Raw genomic sequence first — 22,892 nt, forward strand, 5'->3', positions numbered from 1 at the left:
GAATAGAGAGGATGGAGTCATGGTCCTGTTCCTCACCCATCCCATGGTCCTGCCTCAAATACAGTCTACTCCTGCAGGCTCTGCTGAGTCCTCTTTATTATCATTCTCCAGGTCATGACAGGGTCCCTGACACTGATGTGGTGTTCACAGCTTCCTGAAATGTGATCCTTTGGGCCCAATGTCAATAGGAGTTTGTTGTGGTCCGTGAGATCGGCACGTCTGCCGGGGGTCTCTTGACCAGCAAGAGGGTCCCAATACCTGGAAGAGAGAGTGCGCAGAAGAAAAGAACGACAGGAAAGTTTAGGGGTCTGGAGGGCTGACGAGGATTGCCCAAGTCAGTGATTTATTTTGTGCACAGGGTCTCATTATATACCCTTTAGCCTGCAGTGACTGACATCAGGTTACTTAGTGAGGTAACTACAACAAAGGAGAAGAGAAAATCACAACATTACAAGCCTAGGGTTCAAGTTAAAACTAGTAAAAGGAGAAGCATACAATCAACTGTCATAAAGATTGATCAAGAAGTCATAAAACAAACAGGTGACCTTTTCTACTTATCTGATAATCAGAAACACAGAAACAAGATCAATTTTACAATGGTCAAATCAAGGTATAAATCTTAGAGGTAACAATTTCAAATGTCATATGAATAGTCACAAGCTTCAGTGAGTACCTGGTAACGGAGTCATAAAACAAGCCCAGAGCAGAAACTTCAAGAAATAGCATGTGCAGTGAAACCACACAGCCTTCACCCAGCCAAACTGTTAGATCAGTGAACAGAAAACTTCTGCAAAATCAAGCTTCTTGCACTTCCTTCTTTCCCTTAGCTCGACTGCGTCCAGGAGGGGAGAAATGTGTCTGGGCTCAAACTCCATTATGGCGGAGACACTTAGGGGTCTCTACGCTGGAGCGATCCCCACAGGAGTTGACTGGGGAGCAGCTTTGTGCTGTAGGGGATCACTGGATTTGAAGGTAGGGGATGGCGATGGGCTGCCCATAATGCTCAGGGTGTCGAGGCTGAGAGTGGTTGAGCTGAATCTGGTCATTGCAGTGTTCTCCACAGTTTGAGAGCTGCCTTGTGCAGACCAGCAAGACACAGATTGTTCTCAGCTCCCTTGTCTCTGGATCCTGACTTCTCTTCCCCCAGCTGTGCAGCTGATGAACTGTGCCTCCTCCCAAGCATAGCACAGGGAGGATGTAGGGAGAGGGACTCATTCCTTTAATACTTCAGAACCCCTTCCACATAATCTCACTATCCAGGTCTGGGGTCCCTGTCCCTGGATCAACCTTCCTTTTCTGGAAATGAGAGGGTTACTGTGTTTCCCTCCCAGATCTTCCCTGTGACTCACTCACTCTAAATAGATGTCTTGCTCTATAAGTTATTGTTCTCACATGCTTTCCTTGAAGCTGTGCTAAGGTATTACAAACTATCTTTTTTTTTTTGAGACAGAGGTTTGCTCTTCTTTCCCTAGTTGGAGTGCAATGGCAGATCTCGGCTCACCACAACCTCCGCCTCCCAGGTTCAAGCAATTCTCCTGCCTCACCCTTCCAAGTATGTGGGATTACAGGCACACACCATCAAGCCTGGTTAATTTTGTATTTTTAGTAGACACGAGGTTTCTCCATGTTGGTCAGGCTGGTCTCGAACTCCCGACCTCAGGTTATCTGTCCACCTGGGCCTCCCAAAGTGCTGGGATTACAGATATGAGCCATTGTGCTCAGCCAGATATTACAAACTATTAAGAGAACATGGGGGCCAGGCACGGTGCTCATGCCTGTAATCTCAGCACTTTCGGTGGCTGAGGTGGGAAGATCATCTGAGGTCAGGAGTTGGAGATCATCCTGACTAACATGATGAAACCCTATCTCAAAAAAAATTACTAAAATTAGTCTGGCTTGGTGGCAGGCACCTGTAATCCCAGTTACTCAGGAAGCTGAGGCAAGAGAATCACTTGAACCTGGGCAGAGGAGGTGTGGTGAGCCAAGATTGTGCCATTGCCTGGGCAACAAGAGCAAAACTCTGTCTCAAAACAAAACAAAATGAAACAAACAAAGAAACAGAGAACAGGAAGGTAAGTTCACTTTTTGTATTCTGAGGATCTGCTGTGCTGAGGCAGGGGTAGGATAGAAGAGAAGTGTGGGTGGAGGGGCAGGTGCTGAGTGGTGTGCTTCCTAGTGCAGGGGTCACAGTGGATTATGGTGAACAACTGCTCTGTGGGGAGAGGGAAGTAGAGAATAATGCACTCACCTGTTTACAGTGTTCACATTCCTCAGGGAATTCACTCAAATATCCTAGAGTTTGCCCTAATCCAAAGGTATAGCTTTAAAAAGAAATACATGTCATTTATTTATTCATTCAACCTCCCTTGTATGTAGCCACAGACACTGAAGCATTGTTAAAAGGGAAACACAAGACTTAATAAGGCCACCACCTCAATAATATCCAACAAAATGTGATGCAATGCTTGTAATCCCAGTTACTCAGGAGGCTGAGGCAGGAGAATCACTTGAACTTGGGAGGCGGTGGTTGCAGTAACCTGAGATTGCATAATTGCACTTCACTGTGACAGAGCAAGACTCTGCCTCAAAATAATAATAACAATGATAGGAGCTGTACACATTAGGCCTTCAGGTGGACAGTGACCATTAGTAGGGCACTTAATGGTTCCATCAATGGCCAGGGAACAGACCGTATACTGACACCATGCCCTTCAGCTACATAGAAATTTACTGTGCATTTTTTTCTTAAAATCATAGCTTTAGGTCACTACATTAACAAATTCTCCAAACAAAATTAATTTTTTTTTAGATGGAGTCTCACTCTGTTGCCCAGGCTGGAGTGCAATGTCCTGATCTCAGCTCACTGCAACCTCCACCTCCTTTGTTCAAATGATTCTCCTGTCTCAACCTCCTGAGTAGCTGTGATTACAGGTGTTCACTACCATGCCCAGCTAATTTTTGTATTTTTAGAAGAAATGAGGTTTCACCACATTGACTAGGCTGGTTTCGAACTCCTGACCTGGTGATTCACCTACCTCCAGCCTCCCAAAGTGGTGGGATTACAGACATGAGCCACTGTGCCTGGCCCATTTATTCTTTTTTTTTTTTTTTTTTTTTTGAGACGGAGTTTCGCTCTTGTTACCCAGGCTGGAGTGTAATGGCGTGATCTCGGCTCACCGCAACCTCCGCCTCCTGGGTTCAGGCAATTCTCCTGCCTCAGCCTCCTGAGTAGCTGGGATTACAGGCATGCGCCACTGTGCCCAGCTAATTTTTTGTATTTTTAGTAGAGATGGGGTTTCACCATGTTGACCAGCATGGTCTCGATCTCTTGACCTCGTGATCCACCCGCCTCAGCCTCCCAAAGTGCTGGGATTACAGGCGTGAGCCAGCACGCCTGGTCCCATTTATTCTTTACAATAAGATATGGGTAAGGGTGAAAAGAGTATTAAATAATGCTGATTACAGATTATTTATGACCTTTAGCCAGACCTAGGAAAGAAATTATACCTAAGAATCCTATTGAATGTGGAAATAACTTCCACACCAGTGCCATCGAGGGGGGCTGAAGAGACTGAGGCAGGAGAATTGCTTGAACTCAGCAGGTGGAGGTTGCAGTGAGCCAAGATTGTGCCACTGCACTCCAGCCTCAGTGACAAAGCAAGACTCCACCTCCAAAAAAAAAAAAAAAAAAAAAAAAAAAAAAAAAAAAAGGATAGCAGCACTTATAAAACAAGCATTTGTAAAAGGCATTCTGCATTGTCAGCAGATAGTGTGAGAGGAGCAGCCCCAGCTGTGGGCTCTGAATCACAAAAAACTTTTGCTCACAACTACCTGCTCCACTTAGTACCACACAGTGCAGATCCCCTGAGGAGAGACCAACAGCAACAGTTGCGCTCCTCACCTTCAAGCTGGTGCTGTTGTGTCAACAACCAATCAAGTCTAGTGTTATCCTCCTTGGCAGCATCTGAAGCACTTACTGGTATTCTGGAGGAGGCTGATGTACTTGACTCATTTATTTTAAAAGTCTAAGTGGCCAGGTGGGGAGGCTCATGCCTGTAATCCAAGCACATTGGGAGGCCAAGGCTGGTGGATCACCTGAGGTTAGGTGTTTGACACCAGCCTGACCAACATGGTGAAACCCCATCTCTATTAAAAATACAAAAAAACAGCTGAGTGTGGTGGTGGGCACTTATAATCCCAGCTGCTGAAGAGGCTGAGGCAGGAGAATTTCCTGAACCTGAGAAAAGAAAAGTCTAAGCAGTCAATAAAAACCACTTCTCCCTGTGCAATGCCATCACAGAAATACTTCTACTGCAGAAGAGATGCAGTCTTCCATTTACATGTCTGTAAAAGCTAACACACACCTCTGCTGCAGTAGACAGAACGGAGCTGTTCAGCCCCTTCCACACAACTGTCTTTGGTGGAGAATGCTGGTGTGGCCACAGTGTTCCCTGTCCTCTGCTGTGCATTTTCCTGCTGTGGTGAGGGGTGAGGACCTCAATGGAGAGAGGAGAAATCCTGTTTTGTTCAGACAAGGTGGCTATCTTTGGGCTTTGTCCGGCAAATCCAAGCTGTGTCTGTGGGTCTGTATGCTGTGTGCATCTTCAGCAGGAACCCCTGTGAACTGCTTCAGTTTTCAGCTCCCAGTCTCTCTTGTAACCATGACAAATGGAACCATCCACTTGACAGAGTTCTTTCTCTCACACCACTGATGCTCTTAAACCTTTTGTGTCAATTCAAGTGAAGAGAAATACAAGGCAGAAGCAGTGAGTACATCCTAAGAAAAATCTAAGCAGTCAACAACCAGCACACAGAGATCTAAAAGCCCTGCAATCTGTAAACATTTGCTGGGGATGCTGTGGCAATAGCACTTTGTATAAGTCATTTAGAGATGCCACCTGCATGTACACATTCAGCCAGGACACAGTGGCCAGGGGACTTAAACACCACTCAGGGGCCTTCATACTCATTCATTCCACAGTAAGAATGTTATCTCCTGAACAAGTCCCAAAGTTGCACACTGGTGCAACTGTGAAAAACAGATTTCCTCAAGTTTGACTGCAGTAAATAAAGATAAAATCCCAATCACCTGCAAAAGTGATTTTACAACATTCTGTGCTGTCATGTGTTGATCAAAGCAATCCTGTGCCAAGTAAACTATTTCCCTGTGAAGTTTGAGACCTCACATGCCTCCAATAGCCAATCCAGAAGAGGCCACAGAAGACGGTGCCACTGCCTAGAGTGTTCATCCCATAGGTATGACTTTTGCTTGTTTAATATGATTTTCTAGACCTCTTCTCTGTTTGCCCAGATCTGTATAGGCAGTGGTGAGGCTCTGGATCACAGGAAACACTGAGGCTTGCTCAGCCATGGTGGCTCACACCTGTAATCCCAGCACTTTGGGAGTTTGAGGAGGGCAGATCATCTGAGGTCAGGAGTTCAAGATCAGCCTGGCCAACATAGTGGAATGCCGTCTCTACTAAAAATACAAAAAATTAGCTGGACATGGTAGTGGGTGCCTGTAATCCCAGCTACTTAGGAGGCTGAGGCAGATAATCTCTCAAGCCTGGGAGCCAGGGTTGCAGTGAGCTGAGATCACATCATTGAAGTTCAGTCTGGGCAGCAAGAGTGAAACTCTGACTCAATAAATAAATAAATAAATAAATACATAGGAAAAAGAAAGAAATGATGAGGCCTATACATAAAATTTGGATAAACCAGCCTATCTTTTTCTTTGTCAGATGTGGGGATCAAAGAGCAGGGTTTTCACAGACTGCATTACTATCCCAAAGCTTAATGCCACACTGGCCTCTCATAGTCCTGTCAATATTGGCAAGTTGTCTACTGGATTCTGAAAACACACACACACACACACACACACACACACACACACACACACACACATTTTCCTTCTCTCTGGAACAACAGAGAAATCAGTACCACCTTCTCTTTCCTGCTGCCCCATTCCCAGTGGAGAGATTGAGACCATCTTGGCCAACGTGCTGAAACCCCATTTCTACTAAAATTACAAAAATTAGCCTGGTGTGGTGGCACATGCTTTTAGTCCCAGCTACTCGGGAGGCCAAGGCAGGAGAATTTCTTGAATCCTAGAGGCAGAGGTTGCAGTAAGCCAAGATCATGTCACTGCACTCCGGCCTGGGCAAAAGAGAAAGACTTCGTCTGAAACAAAATAAAAAAAATTGAACACTTCTGCCATGGTTCAGTTTGCTATCTCATCAGAGAACAACAAAGGCCACCCACCTTGTAGCCTAATAGTCATAACTTTGGTTAAGGCACTTGGGAGGATACCTTTTGGTAAAAAAGATTAAAAGGCAGGAATTTCAACTGCTCCTCCTGGCTAACATCTGGTAATAAAAGATTTGAAAGGACTTTTTTTTTAGCTCAATAGTCAAAACTTGACTTAATTAAAACTTAATATTTTGGACTTTATGTGTATATATTGTTTTAAGGTCTCTGTTCTCTCTGCATAAACATTTCTCAGTCAACTAAATGTTTCCCTTCTTAAACCCCCTGCTAATCACATGCACTTTCTGTTTCCCTATTTCCCTATTTCCCTATTTCTTTCTTTTTTTTTCTTTTTCTTTTTCTTTTTTTTTTAAATGGAATATCATGTTGTTGCCCTGGCTGCAGGCTGGAGTACAATGATGTAGTCTCCACTAACTACAACTTCTGCCTCCTGGGTTCAAGCAATACTCCCACCTCAGCCTCCTGAGTAGCTGGGATTACAGACACATGCCACCACACCTGGTTAGTTTTTGCATTTTCAGTAGAAATGGGGTTTCACCATGTTAGCCAGGCTGGTCTGGAACTCCTGACCTCACGATCCTCCTGCCTTGGCCTCCCAAAGTTCTAGGATTAGTGAGCCACTGTGCCCAGCCTTCCCTATTAGTTTCTATCAGCCTCTCTTTCCTCTTACCAACCTTAGTGCCATATAAGGAAAAAATAAAGTAAAATAAAATTCAAATAGCCCGGGATCCCTTTAGAAAAACACAAAAGGCACCACAGACTCATTTTTGTGAGAAACTGCTGTTTTTTCCTCAGGGAATCCCAAGAGGAAATCCAGGAGAGGACAAAGACCTCCCAGATCTAAAACTCTGTTCCTTTGCATTGCATGATCTAATTTTGGCTTTGGATGGCATCAGAAATCACTTTGTATTGTGAGAATACTTGACTTTGATGTATATAATGGCTGGGAAATGGGCTGATTGGCACTGGTTCCCCCCAGCCTGGGGAGAATGTTTTTGTAGCAAAACACACTGAAAATATTACATGGCCAGGTCCCCAAGGCCTTGTTCTCTTTTTGAGAACCCAAAATTCAGTTTAGGCTCTACCCTGAATCCAATGGTCCAGTTAAAAGATACAGACCAAATTAAAAGCACTTATCTAAATCCAATTGATCTATTTATAAGATCCTATGATAGGCTGGGCATGGTGGCTCATGCCTGTAGTCCCAGCACTTTAGGAGTCTGAGGTGGGCAGATCATGAGGTCAGGAGATCAAAACCATCCTGGGTAACATGGTGAAACCCATCTCTACTAAAAATAATTTTAAAAAAATTGGCCAGGCATGGTGGTGGGTGCCTGTAGTCTCAGTTACTTGGGAGGCTGAGGCAGGAGAATCATTTGAACCCAGGAGGCAGAGGTTATAGTGAGCCAAAATTGTGCCACTGCATGCCAGCCAGGCAAGGCATGGTGGCTCTTGCCTGTAATTTCAGCACTTTTAGAAGATAAGGTGGGATGATCACTTGGCTTCAGCAGTTGGAGACCAGCCCGGTTACACAGAAGAAAGGAAAACATTAGCTGGGCATGGTGGTGAGCCCCTGGAGCCCTAGTGTCTACACTAGCCAAATGTGTACACAGATTAAAAAAGGGTCACCAGAGAATCGCCAACCTGCCTGCACACTGGGAGAATGGGGTGGAGCTTTCATAAATTCACATATTTGGCAGGCAGGGAGGAGCCTGGTCACTTCAGCTTGTGGTGGGGTGGCCTGGAATTCAATCTGTGAGGTGGGGTTCTGTCAGCAGGACTCCCTCTCAATTTGTGAGAGGCTTTTTTTCCTTTTCTTTCTATTTCCTTTTCACCCAATAAATTCTGCTCTACTCACCCCTCAATGTGTCCATGAGCCTATTCTTTCATGGTCATGTGACAAGAACCCAGTTATAGTTGAATGAAGGAGCAATATTCTGCAACACTAGCTATCAGGAGGCTGAGGAAGGAAAATTGTTTGAGCCCAGGAGTTCAAGGTTACAGTCAGCTAGGATCATGCCACCGCACTCCAGTATGAGTGACAGAGGATGACCCTATCTTCAAAAAAATAAAAATAAAACAATAATATTGGCAAATAAAGAATTTTATAAATGTATAAGATCTACTTCTATCTGTGTGTCCATATGTGTATTTATTTACATGTGTTATGTGCCTATTGTAAGGTTTGTTAGGTTCTTGCCGAGTTTAAAATGAAGAAACTGAAGCCAACACAAGAAGATCCAATGCGAAGGATTTGTTCAGCTCCTGGGTGAGGTTCTGTGGTCCGACAGGAGGGGCTGGAGAAGTTGCATGGACTCCTCTCAGATGTGGGGTTTTATAGGGAGTGGAGGCATTCGATTGGTTGTGGGAGAGCAGGGTGTGGGCAAAGTAGGACTACTATTGGGTAGGGTTACAAGACTTTGTTTGCATACAGGACTCAACTGCTTATGGCTAGAGTTACAAGACTTCATTTGCATACTAGACAACTGCTATTGGCTAAAGTTACAAGACTTCATTTGCATACTAGACTTGACTGCTATTGGCTAGAGTTACAAGACATCGTTTGCATTTTGGCAGCATTTTTAAGGGAGAGCTAGGCTGTGTGAGGGGGGTGGATGAGCTTCTGGGGGTGGCTGTCCAAGCTCCTGGCTAGGTGACCGGCCTTACATTCTGACCTTTTGATGATAGAGGGTGGCGCTCTTTCTGGCTACTTCCTGCTGAATAGGGGCAGAGTGAGGGGGACAGGTCAGTTGGCTGGTGACTCGCCTGAGAATCGGACGTAGGGATGAAGCAGCATTTGGTTAACAGCCACTCATCCAATTTCTTGCATATGAGCTTGTAGGAACCTGGGCCAGTGATGTGATTTGTCGCTGGAGGGAGGCCAGGGAGTCAGCTGATGATTCAATGGCCACACAGAGCTTGTCTTCCAGTTGAGCAGCTGAAGTGATACTGTACCCTAGGGCACCGCTCCTTAGCCCAGCTGCTGCTAGAGAGGATGCTAGAGAGAGACCAACAATTATTGGGAGGAAGACTGCTCATTTGTTTCAGTGAGCAGAGGGAAGCGTAAGGTGAGATAGGAGCTCAGCTTGCCCGTATACCTTTAACTGTGAGACTAGAATAATGGGCACACAGCAGGAGGGGAGGGAGGCATTTATAATCTTGGTTAGGTTCCCATTACACCAAAAGTATCCTCCTGGAGGCGCATAAAGGGTGGATCTTACTTTTGCAGTTGTATTGCAGCTGGAGCTGTTGGCCTTTCCATAGCAAAGAAGGAGACCTTGGAAGTGTGCCTTGAACAGCGGGATCCCCATTAGAGTGGTGTCAGGTCCCATAGATGATCATGACAGGTTGAACCTGGTCTGGAAGGGAACCGCAGCTAAGGGGGGTTTGTTAAGGGAGGCACCTAAAGGCAATTAGTGAAGTTTATGTCTTGGACTAGTGTTAGCCAAGAGAAAGGTTGGGGGTTGTTGCACCTTCATTATCACCCTTATTATCATCACTGTCATCACTACAACCTTTATCATCACCACCTTCAGCATCATCACTTTTACCATCACTACCATTAGCATCATCACCATTACCACCTTTGCCCTTTACCATTACTTTCATCATTATTACCATCATTATTAATAGTCACCTTCATCTCGAGGGCCTGAGTTGGTTAGTTAAGGTGGCCTCATTCTGTAGGTCCATTGGGGAGGTGATGTGCCTTGAGGGTGGCTGAATCTGTGACTACTGCATTGGCCACTTTTCATCACCCCTCCACTGTCACTATTGAACTCCCATTTACATAAAAGTTAAGGTCTGGGCTAGAGAGAGGAAGGTTAGGCAGGCCCTTCCGAGGTATAACAAATGTATCCATTAGTTTAGGACAGGAATGGGCTGGGGAAGAGGAATGGGATGGAAGAGGAAACAAAGTAGCCGAGTTGAGTAGAGAAGTGGGATGAAGGCTGACTGAAGGATTTTCAAAGAGAAAGTAAGACTCAGAGTATAGAGGAATGGTAAAGAAGGCATCTTTGAGGTCAAGAACTGTAAAAATGGAGGTAGTGGAGGGAATGTTGGATAGCAGAGTGTATGGGCTGGGGACTACAGGGTGAAAGGGTACCACTGCCTTTTTGATAAAATGTAGGTCCTGAACTAGGTGGTAGTCACTGGATGACTTTTGGGGCATGGTGTTGGTTAGGAGGGGCAGTAGGAAGTGTGCAGGAGATGGGCTTGAGTATGGGGTGCCAGTAAGTTGGAGAGTGGCCCCACAGTCTGAATATCTCATCCTAACAGGGGAACTGGGCATGAGGGTATGATTAGAAAGGAGTGAGAAAAGGGGTGTCCTTCGAGGACACAGGTTAAAGGATGAGTTTGATTAGGGCAGAAGACTTTCTATTAATTCCCATGACTGAGAATTAGGCCCTGAGTAGGAAGGCAATACAGAATAGTTAGCTCCCATATCCACTAAGAAGGAAGTGGACTTACCCGCTACCTGCAGCTTTACCCTGGGCTTGGCAAAGGTGATGGGGGTCCTCAAGTCCAGACTGTGTCAGTCATCCAGAAGGCCGAGAAGTTCAAGTGAAGGGATTGCTTCCTGCAGACCAGCCTGCTCCTCACATAGAGGTGCAGGGAGTGGGCCTGTGGTCCGGGACAGGCAATCAACCTTCCAGTGTCCAGCCTGTTTGCAGCTTGGGCAGGGTCTGGGAGGTGGATGAGGACAGGGGCACTGCCAGTCCCAATGTCCCTCTTGGTCACATCTGAAACAGGACCTGGGCTGGGCCCTTGAAGTGTTTTGGAAGGGTTTTGATGGACCTCCCCCACTGGACGTTTCGGGCCGGCCTCAGGGCTGCTACAAGAGCTCGGGTTTGGAGGCCTACCTTCTGCCATAAGTAGGCCTGTCAGGTGGCCTCAGCCTTATCCTCTCGGCCGTTAAAAACTTTGAATGCCATGTTTACCAGGTCCCATATGGGAGTTTGGAGGCCCTCCTCAGCTTTTTTAAGTTTCCTCCTTATATCAGTCGCCGACTGGGAAATGAAGTGGGTGGCTAGGACTGTAGCCCCTGCTAAGGAGGCTGGATCCAGCTGGGTATGAAGGATCATAGCATTCATTAATTAGCAAAGGAAGGTGGCTGGGTTTTCATCAGGTCCCTGAGTTATTTCGCTGAACCTGTCATAATTAACTACCTTCTGGGCTGCGCTTTGCATGCCCGCTAGGAGGCACTGTATCATTTGGTCTTGGCAGAGGCAGACATCTCAACCATCCTGATAGTCCCTATTAGGGTCGGCCTCGGGGACCGCTGCCATGCCTACTGGCATCTGGTTGTCAGTTAGGTGTACCTGATCAGTGTGTGCTCAGGCTGCTGTAAAGACCCAGTCATGTTCATCTGGGGTGAGGGTGGAGGATAGGATTACATATGTGTCATGCCAGGTTAGGTCATATGCCTGAGTAAGATAGCGGAATTATTTGGTGTAAACAGTAGGATTGGTGGAGAAAGACCCTAGGCATTTTTCAATGACTGATAGATAGGAGAGGGAGAAGGGAACATGCACTCGGACAATGCCCTCTGCTCCAGCCACCTTGCAGAGGGGACAAAGGAGGGAGGCTTCATTGTTAGGAGCACAGCGTGAGCGGGTGTGAGCACTAACAGGAGAGGCCAGGTTGGGATTAGGAGGTGGAGAAGCTGAGGGGGGTTGAAGTCTGTCATAAGGCAGAGGATTATTGGGTTGGGACAGTGGAAAGGAGAGTTCCTCAGGCACATCGGGATAGGAAAAGAAAGAGGAGGAGGGTGGAGGGGTTAAGGGTGAAGAGGAGGTTTCTTTAGCTAGGAACACCTGGGCAGTGGTGCAAGAGGAACAGAGAGTGGGGTGGGAATGAAGATACCAGAAAGCCTGCACATAAGGGATTTCTGACCATTTACTGTTCTTTCCGCAAAAGTTACCAGAGGCCACTTAGACTGGTTGTCTAGAGGATACTGTGGCCAGGCGACGGTGGAAAGGAAGAGTAGATTTTTCCTTTTTATGGAAAGACCTAGTTTGGGTAGGTTTTGGACTAGATATCCTAATGGCGACTTGGGGTCTAAGCAGGACTTCTGATTCCCCATAGTTGGCTTTTGTGGGGCAGTCAGAGGCGAGGAAGGGATAGGAACAGGTATTACACCCAACACAGGCAGAAGTATTCCTTTCCCAGAGAGGGTGGCTAAGAAAACCTACAGGCTCCAATGATTAATGCAATGATGATAATAAGGAGGAAAACAAAGAGACAGGGCTAGGACTGTCTGCCATATGGCAAAATTAGAGGCTACAATAAAGACAGTCCCACATATAAGAGTGACAGACAAAGGATGGGTGCCCCCCAGATGGGAGACCAATCTGATGCCTTCCTGACCACATCCCCAAAGGGATGTTTCAGGGGCATCTTGGCTAAGGTCTACCCATATAACCCCTGGGCCTGGTCACCTCAGAACTTTTCAGTCCAGAGGTGAATCACCATTATGCCTTATGACGTCCCTGTGGAACTGTGGGTTGAGGCCCACACAATCCCCATAGCTGTTAAGCCGTGGGACTACACATAAACTCACTCACTCACATCGGGATTAGGAAGAGAAACTGAAGGTGCAGTTCTAGAGAGAGAGAGAGAGAAAGATAGAGCTAAGAGTGGGAAGCGGCCACCATCTTAGGAGTGGGGAACGGCCACCATCTTAGGTGCAGGAGAGAGAGAGAGAAAGAAACTGAAAGTTCAGTTACTTAATTAACAGGAGCCTTTGTGCCAACACGCTGGTTCAAAATAAAGATTTTGGTGGTGTAAGCCAGGGGTTTTGACTCTGTCATGAGGCAGGGCTGCTTGAGTGGGGTTCTGAGTACCCACACCTCAGTTGCTGGTGAGGGTTCAGGAAAGTGGGGATGTCTCCCTCAAAATCCTGACCCTAAGAAACCCCTCATGGGGAGAAGACAATAGTGCAGGGATGTCTCCTCTTACACTCAGGTCCTAAGCCGGAGTCCCAGACTCACAGTAGCCAGAGTCCTGGACTTATGGTAGGAATCCCTGACATTGCAACGGTTTTGAACAGGGACTCCCCAAGGACAGCGGGTGGAGTAGTGGGCAGCAGAAGTCTTACCTTGTAGTGTAATGGCAGCTCCCTGGTCCAGCTTTGAGTGGAGGAGTCAGTTTCCCCCAGGAGGGGTCTTACAACTCCTCCCGGGTTTCAGCACCACTTGTAAGGATTGTTAGGTTCTCGCCAAGATTAAAATGAAGAAACTGAGGCCAACACAAGAAGGTCCAATGTGAAGGATTTATTCGGCTCCTGGGTGAGGTTCTGTGGTCCCACAGGAGGGGCCAGAGAAGTCACACAGACTCCTCTCAGACGTGGGGTTTTATAGAGAGTGGAGGTGTTCGATTGGTTGTGGGAGAGCAGGGTGTGGGCAAAGCAGGACTGCTATTGGCTAGAGTTACAAGACTTTGTTTGCATACTAGACTTGACTGCTATTGGCTAAAGTTACAAGACTTTGTTTGCATACTAGACTTGACTGCTACTGGCTAGAGTTACAAGACTTCATTTGCATTTTGGTGGGATTTTTAAGGGAGAGCTAGGCTGTGCGACAGGGGTGGATGAGCTCCTGGAAGGGGGTGGTGTCCGAGCTCCTGGCGAGGCGACCGGCCTTACACCTATATGATGGTTCCATTGCCAAAATACATAGAAGAGCTCTAATAAATTGGCTTAAAGTAACAGTAGTCCAAGAGCGACTGCTCACACCTGTAATCCCAGTGCTTTGGGAGGCCAAGTCAGGTGGATCACGTGAGGTCAGGAGATTGAGACCAGCCTGGCCAACATGATGAAATCCCATCTTTTTAAAAATGCAAAAAATTAGCTGGGCATGGTGGTGGGTGCCTGCAATCCCAGATACTCTGGAGGCTGAAGCAGGAGAATTACTTGAACTCAGGAGGTGGAGGTTGCAGTGAGCTGAGATCGTGCAATTGTACTCCAGCATGGGTAATAAGCAAAAGTCCAACCAAAAACAAACAAAAACAAAAACAAAAAAAACCCAAAAAACTCAAAAACTCAAAAAAAGAAAGAAAAAATCATGTACTGAAATCAAATATTTTATCAGAAAATAGATATAGAAATTCAACTCAAATGCCTTTTAGTTCATGTGATTTTAGTAATCTTTAGTATATAAAGGTAAGTTTTAAAATATTGATGAAATACAATAAAAAAGGACTTCAAAATTTAGACATTTGGTTTGAATTAGTCAGGTCAGATACCATCTCAGCTAGATTCCTGCCCTTCCTCCTTCAGATGGACTTTATTGTTGCCCAGACTGGAGTGCAATGGCACAATCCCGGCTCACTGCAACATCTCCCCACCAGCTTCAAGCAATTCCCCTACCCCAGCCTCCTGAATAGCTGTGATTACAGATGCATGCCATCATACTTGCATAATTTTGTATTTTTTTTTTTTTTTTTGGAAGAGACAGGATTTCACCATGTTGGCCAGGGTGGTATCGATCTCTTGACCTTGTGATCCACTGGACTCAGCCACCCGAAGTACTGGGATTACAGGTGTGAGCCACTGCAACTGGCAATATCTATTCTTTAAGTCATCCTGTGTGTGGTACTTTTTTTTGGCTGCCCTAACAAATTAAAACACACATAATACCCTGCCCAAAATCTGGACAAGATTATGAATTATCTGAGTTTTCTAATATTTGAGTGAATCAATTGAAAATTGACAAGTATAGATGATAAAGGGTCATTTCCCAGCCACTTTGGGTCCCATGGTTGCTCTTTTCAGTTTTACTCAGAACAAAGCTGGTGGTCCCAATCTGATATATAACCACAAGCTGCATTTGTTTCTTGAGATGCTGAGGAAGTAAGTTTTCCCCTAATTTTCTAAAAATTATGAGAAATAATTATTTTGTAATCATTACTAAAGTAAAGGGGATTTTTACCCATCTTACTTTTTGCAAGTATGATGTGTTTTCTTCCTGCTTTTAAGGGTCATGTTTCTTAAAATCCTATAGCTAATCACATCACTTTCATGATTCTCTCTGCATTTACCCCTTGGTACTGGAGAGACCCTTACTGCATCTCAGTAAGGATGAGATGTGTTCTCATGTATTCTCACTAGAATGGTTGTGTTTTTCCATGATTCACAGAATCTAACCATATCCTGGCTACAACATACTCACTTTGGATCTAAGGACACATAGAAGTTGAAATTGCAAGGGTAGAAAAGGATATTCATAAAAATAGTAATTAAGATTTTTTTTACTATCTCTCATAAGATTCTATGGGAGGTGTGTGTTGGTTATAAACGTGGCAGGGAGAGACATGTCCTAGGTATGGGTATGTGGGGGCACAGCAAAGGTGGGAAAGATTACTTGTGGAGTAAAGCACAAGGAAGTGGAAAGGCATATTTTTCTACAGACTGGGACTGGTGACAAGAGTTGGTGACCAGGCAGGTGACTAAGGTAACTAGAGGTGGGAGATACAAGGACAAGGAAGTTGCTTTTGAGAACAAAGAACATCTCCTTTCTTCATCTCCTTCCCTCATCTCCTTCTGTCATCTTCTTCCAAAGAAAAAAGAAGTAAAACTTCTCAAAAGGAACTGTTTGTTCCTAACATATAGTATCCTGGGGAAGGACCATGTCTTAGGAAGTAGGTGTGGAGTCGAAGCTCTAAATAAAGCCCCGCCTACAGCCACAATTTCACTTTATTTTGATGAAATTGTGTGTCATTTTTGGTAAAATTGGGGCTCACAAATCTCTCCTCAGGGATCTCTCCAGTAGCAGGGATGATGTGCTTCCCTCCTCCACAGTTCTGATTTACAGATAAGTGGATCTAGGTCTCAGTTTCAATTATTTAAAACACGAGAGACTTGGATGTGTGCATGCCACAAAAAGGTGAAAGAATGCTCTCTGTCACTTTCCCTTCTCTCACTCACTGCACCGTGAACAAGAATCTGCTCTACCTTGACATTTTGAGTGGGGAGGAGGATCACACTCCTGCCTAACCTTCAAATTTCCAGAGCTAAACCTGCTGCCCAAACAGCATTGTTCATTGTAAAGACTAAAGCCTACACCAAGAGCTCTCCCTTCACCCACCATGGCAGGGACTGAATCCCATGAAAAGAAATCCTGGCTCAAAATGTCCATTGTCATGTCCCTTCCATCTAAATGAAGCCAACATATCCATCACAATATAGGGTATTGATAAGGATATAAAAATAATTACCACAAAAATTTGCCACATACATTCTTTTCATTACATCAACTTTTTTTTTTTTTGTCCTGAAAATATAAAGAAAAGAATCCTGCACAGCAGTAGAAGTTTTTCCTCTGGGAGAGAATTATCTCTCTAGTTGAAAAGCTGAAGCCAGAATCACTAGAATGAAGCAAGACTTTCAGGAATGACACAGCACTGGATCTTGGGGCAGCCAGAGTTAGGGAGGGCTCACATTCTAGGTGACACCAACCTTTGGCTCTCCTTTTTTTTGTTCTCATTGTAAGAACCAAATTTCAGAGTATCAAGAGACAGAGTCAAGCCAAAGAAATTGACTCTATTTTATTCTTTAGAAAATTGAATCTCAAGTATAATCCAGACGGTTATGGGCTAAATTGTAACTCCCCAAATTGACATGTTGATTGTCCTAATCCCTAGTACCTGAGAAAGTGACTGCATTTGGAGAGATCTGTAAGGAGGTCATTAAGGTAAAATGAGGTCATGTGAGTGTGCCCTAACTCTATGTGACTGGTGTCCTTATAAAAACAGATGATTAGGATACAGACAGACACAGAGGAATGACCATGTGAAGACATAGGGAGAAGACATCTACAAGCCAAGTAAAGAAGGTGCAGAAAAAATGTGCACTGCCAACACCATGATCTTGGACTTCCAGCCTCCAAAACTGTGACACAACACATTTCTGTGTTGTTTCTTTGTTTGTTTTTGTTTTGAGACAGAGTCTCTGTCTGTCACCCAGGCTGGAGTGCAATGGTGCTATCTTGGCTCACTGCAGCCTCCACCTCCCAGGATCAAGGGATTCACCTGCCTTACCTCCAGAACAGCTGTTACTACAGATGTGTACCATCAGGCTCAGCTGATTTTTGCATTTTTAGGAGAGACAGGGTTTCACCATGTTGGTCAGGATGGTCTCGATCTCTTGACCTGGTGATCTCCCTGCCTCAGCCTCCTGAAGTGCTGGGATTACAGGCATGAGCCACCGTGCCTGGCAAATTTTGTTTTTTAAGTCACCCATTGTATGATGCTTTGTTATGGACACACTAGCAAATTGAAACACACATAGTACCCTGCCTAGTATCTGGACATGGAGTTTTTTCAAAATTATGAATTATCTGGGTTTTCTAAGAATTGAGTGAATCAATAGAAAATTGACAAGCATAGATGATAAAGGGTCATTTCCAAGCCACTTTGGGAACCTTAGTCCCCTCTCAAAAGTGGAGATGCCCCAGTTCTTTTCAGTTTACTCAGAACATTGATTGATTGTCATCTCAATCTGATACATAATCACAAGCTATATTTAAGTTTCTTGAGATGCTGAGAGAGCAAATTTTCCCCTAATTTTCTAGAAATTAGTAGAAATAATTATTTTGTAATCATACTAAAGTAAAAGGGGATTTTTACATATGGCTTTGCAAATATGATGTGTTTTCTTCCTGCTTTTAAGGGTCATGTTTCTGAAAATCGTATAAACTGATGACTTCACTTTCATGATTCTCTCTGCATTTACCCCTTGGTACTGGAGAGACCTTTACTGCATCTCAGTAAGGATGAGATGTGTTCTTTTTTATTCTCACTAGAACAGATGTGTTTATCTATGTCTCACAGATGAATTAAAAACACCAGGACTTGGTGAGATTCCCCTGTGGTCACAGCCATTGAGTGGTGGAGCAGTGACAAGCACACAGAACCCTTGATTTAGTCCAGTACTTTGGGTGCCAGAAGAACTGCAGAATTGCAACCCTTGATTTTCATACATTTGGTTATTTTCTCTATTTTCCTTCCTTCCTTCCTTGCTTCCTTCCTTCCTTCCTTCCTTCCTTCCTTCCTTCCTTCCTTCCTCCTCCCTCCTCCTCCTCCTTCTTCCTTTCTCTCTCTCTCTCTCTTTCTTTTTTGAGACAGGATCTGACTCTATTGAACAGGCTGGAGCACAGTGGCACAGTCTCAGCTGACTGCAACCTCTACCTTCCAGGTTCAAGTGATTCTCCTGCTTCAGCCTTCTGAGTAGCTGGGACTACAGATGCATGCCACCACAACTGGCTAATTTTTGTATTTTTAGTAGAGACGTGGTTTTGCCATGTTGGCCAGGCTGGTTTTGAACTCCTGACCTCAGGTCATCCTCCCACCTCAGCTTCCCGAAATGCTAGAATTACAGGTGTAAGCCACCATGCTTAGCCATTTGATTATTTTCTTAACCAGAGAAGAAAAATGCATGGTGAAAATAAAATGCAAGAGCCCTAAGCCCTTGCCTTAGATTTACTGGGTTGGGGGATGGAGAGAGAGGCTGCCACTGATTCTCTGAATTTCAGCTCCCATTGTTGGTCACTCAACTGAGAGCAGGAAAGTTTACCTTCTGCACTTGGGGCATCAGGACAAAGATGACAGGGAGTCCCACATTATTGTGAAAGAGAAAAGAATCCCTCCTGCCTTATGAATCATGTCCCAGTTTTCTCATTGCATGTGCTTTCCTGCATGCACAGCGATTTCTCCTTCCTTCAAGCACCAGCTGTCACAGGGCAAATATAGAAACAGCAGAAAGGAATTGCTACTGAGCCTGATGCTCTAATGGAAGCTCTGAGTGGAGACTTTATTTTACTCTCGGTGCCTCTGAATCAGTACAGAGTTTTACCTGACTCCACTCTGGCTCCAATTCAATGAAGGTCTATACGCTCTGGGACCTTTCCAGCTCTTCATCAGATATGATAAAGAATGCCATGTCCAACTCCTGGGGTCCTTCATGGCAGTGAGAGGCAGCTCCTAATCAGGGGGAGCTTTAGGGTGACCAAGGCCTCATAGACTTCATTACTGTTGGGCCACTTGCCATCAGTCCTCGGACAACAATGGATCCATGGGACTGGATTCACTCCTGACATGTGTGTCTTTTTTTCTTGGGCTTCCACAAGTGGTCTCTGTTTGAGATGGCGAGAAAGACCCAGGGATTCAAAATCTCTGACTGCCCAGTGGCCTCCCCTCACTTCCACTCAGAGACAAAACAGCCATTTCTCTAAATATCTGAGGATGTGGCCAGCACAAGTAATAGGGCTCAGGTTGGTGCCTTGAAGAGAGTTCCATGGAAGGGTGGCTGGTGCCCTCTAGACCCTCCATCTACACCTGCTAGTTTTTTTTTTTTTTAGCATGAAATGTCCCAGAGGCAGTCACATTCTAAGCTTGGATACTCAAAGTAATGTGTGTAAGGGTCTTAGCCCTGGCCAAATGAGCACTGAATTTGAGAGAGACCAGAAAACCTTCTAAATATTGGGATACTTTACTCCTGAATCCTGAACCCTGAATCCTGGAAGTTGGTTTCTAACCAGGGAACCAGGGAGGCAGGTGTCATTATATTTGGTCTGCCTCTATGAGAGCTCTTGTCCCTTTGCCCCTCACATCTTTCTACTTCCACTAATCCCTGAACAGATGGGAACATTCTACCTTCTTTGATGCCTCTTGCTAAAAACCTCAATGGCATATGATTGAATTAATAAATGAAAGCAGCTTTAATAAAAGATGATGTTTAAGGATGTCATTTGACATGTGTTTAGAATGAATAAATGGATCATGTAATGAATTTTGAGAAAATACATGTAAAATTTATCTTTAATTCCCAATGGCATTTTATTAACTTGATTGTGGAATTAATAAGTGATTCTAAATTGATACCAAAATGTGCAATCACAAATGTGTGAATGCACAGAAGTGTGAATGAAAGGCAGTGCACACAAGAAAAAAGCTGTACACATAAAGAAATTATTCACTCCAGGTTTTGTTTGTTTGTTTGTTTTGACAGAGTCTCACTCTGTCACCCAGGCTGGCGTACAATGGCACAGTCTTGGCTCACTGCAATCTCTGCCTCCCAGATTGAAGTGATTATCCTCCCTCAACCTGCCAAGTAGCTGGTATTACAGGGGCTGGCCACTGTTGGGGGAAAACCCCACAAGTGCCGTGGCAAGGGTCTGAAGCCTCAGACTATTCCCATATAAATATTGATTTAGAAAAGAATTAGAAATATAGGCACATAGTTATTCCTTTATATAATCATATATAATCTTATAGTTACTCACTTATAATCATAAAGATATATCCTCAATATAATCTTTAATTTTACTAATAACTAGCAAGTTATGAAGCGTGGAACTGAGGTGGCATTGTGAACAAAGTGACCCTAAGGCAAGATGCCCTAAGCCCTCCGTCACGCCTGCATAAGGGCTGCTGGAGGGTGCCTTGGCTGTGCAGCAGTGTCAGCTCTGGAAAAGCGCCCTCTGTTTAGCCATCTAGGGAAGGAGATGTACAAAATGGCTGAGACGTCTCCTTCCTGGGGAAGTTAGTGTAAGGCTGGTTGCCTCATCGGGAGCTCAGTTGCAGACCTCCCACCTTTTTTTCAAAAGCTCGGACAAGACTGGATGAGCTCCGGCAAGCTTACACATGCTCAGGCATGTTCCCTTCTCCCATGCTCGCACAGCCTGGCCTTTTCTTAAAAAGCCCAGTATACAAACTAGGTATTGTAACTCTATCCTCTTTCTAGCCAATAGCAGCTAAGTCTTTCTAGCCAATAGCAGCCAAGTCTTTCTGGCCAATAGCAGCCAAGTTTCTAGCCAATAGCAGCTGAATAATTCTAACCAACAACAAGCCAAGTCCTAGATGAAGCCTTGTAACTCTACCCAATAGCAGTCCTGCTCTCCCACAACCAGTCGAGCTCCTTCACTCCCTATAAAACCCTGTGCTTGAGAGGAGTCAGTGCGACTTCTCCGGCCACTCCTGTTGGAGTGCAGAACCTCACCCGGGAGCCTGAATAAACCCTTCGCCTTGGATCTTCTTGTGCTGGCCTCAGTTTCTTCATTTTGAACTCAGCAAGAACAAACCTTACAGTTAGGAGAAAACTCCACTTCTCCAAGCTCTTGTGGTAGGCCTGATGGCTCTCAGGGAGGCCCACAGACATCCGGGGACTTACTTGTATCTATGTGATGCTGTGCTTCAGTGGTCACGTTCCATGTCCACTCACTCTCCACTTCTGCACCTGGTTTCTCTTTTTCTCAGAAGATAAGAATTAATGTCCTTGACATTTCTAACAAATATGCAAAAGTGCTGAAGCATTAGTTTTCTCCTCCTCTTGGCTACTTGAGAGTCCTGGGCCCCTGTCTCCAAGACACATGATTTACCTGACCCTGTCACTGACCACCATTACCTCACCCTGCCTTCCCTGCCCACTGCTTTGTACTCAATAAAAGTCAGAATGTCCAGACACTCGGGGCCACTGCAGGTCTCTGTGCTTTGGTTGGCAGTGGACCCCCAAGCCCAAACTCTCTTTTTTCTATTTCTGTGTCTGTGTCTTTTATTTCCACAGTTTCGCATCTCCACACCAGCAGGGGGGGACTCACAGAGCCCTATAGGGCTGCACCCTGTAGACCACCAGGGCCAGTTCTTTTTGTATTTTTTATACCGATGGGTTTCACTATGTTGGCAAAGCTGTTCTTGGACTCTTGACCTCATGATCCACCCTTCTAGGCCTCCTAAAGTGCTGAATTTATAGGTGTGAGCCACTGTGCCTGGCCAATTCCAGGTTTTTACAGATCCCTCTTGTCAGGATGGGGAAATACCTGAAAATCTGCTTTCTTCACATGATCAAATGATTGAGCAGAAAAACAACTGATTGGCCACAATTATCTATGCTTTAAACATTTTTAAAAAATTCATAAGGAAAAACAATCCTACCATCACTAAAATTTTTAGCCATCAGCACTTGTGACCCCTCACTCAGGACCTAATGGGAAAGTCGCCTTAAGATGCTAGGCCCAGAGCTTCTACCCAGCAAAGATTATGCTGATTTGACTGTGGGAAGAGGAGGACCAGACCCAGGATGTATATGCTGCTCCAGGTCGGAGGCCTCACACATCTCCAGGCTGAGCCTTTCTCCAAGTCTATGGAGGTCAAGGGCGAGAATGTCAGCTCTCCATGCCGCCCTCAACTCCACATTGTGTGTGCCTGTATTTTCACATGTGGACATCATCTTCCTCATCAGAGATTTACAGGGATGGTATCCTGTAGGAGAGCCATTATCATACTGCTCTGGCCAGGCTCTGTCTCTCACTCTTGGGTCGTGTGTTCTGTTTCTTGTCTTCTAAAGACTTGAGGTAGCCTCTGCACTTGGAGCTTCTTAGATGCCCTAAATTGATGGTTTCCACCTCTGCCCTCCTTTCTGCTCTGTTTCCAGAATACCCTCATATTTCCTTTTCATTGTAGGAAGTTAATTTTTTGAATTAACATCATGAATAGATGTGTTAGTGCAATGAGTTAAATACATTCTTGTCACTTCCCCTTTTGTGGGAGCGCTGTGTGGTCAGGAACCTGACAGGAAAGAGATGACACTTTTTTTTTTTTTTTGAGACAGTTTCACTCTTGTTGCCTAGGCT

The 22,892-nt window shown here is 45.0% G+C and overlaps 1 pseudogene; it reads right to left on the reverse strand.

Moving 5' to 3' along the window:
• Nucleotides 1–144: 144 nt before the first annotated feature.
• LOC135276608 (G1/S-specific cyclin-E1-like) lies at nucleotides 145–9,879 on the reverse strand (annotated as a pseudogene).
• Between the last annotated feature and the right edge of the window lie 13,013 nt (nucleotides 9,880–22,892).

The sequence above is a fragment of the Aotus nancymaae genome, unplaced genomic scaffold, assembly GCF_030222135.1.
Source record: "Aotus nancymaae isolate 86718 unplaced genomic scaffold, 86718_ANA_hifiasm-v0.15.2.pri h1tg000027l, whole genome shotgun sequence".
Taxonomy (NCBI): Eukaryota; Metazoa; Chordata; class Mammalia; order Primates; family Aotidae; genus Aotus; species Aotus nancymaae.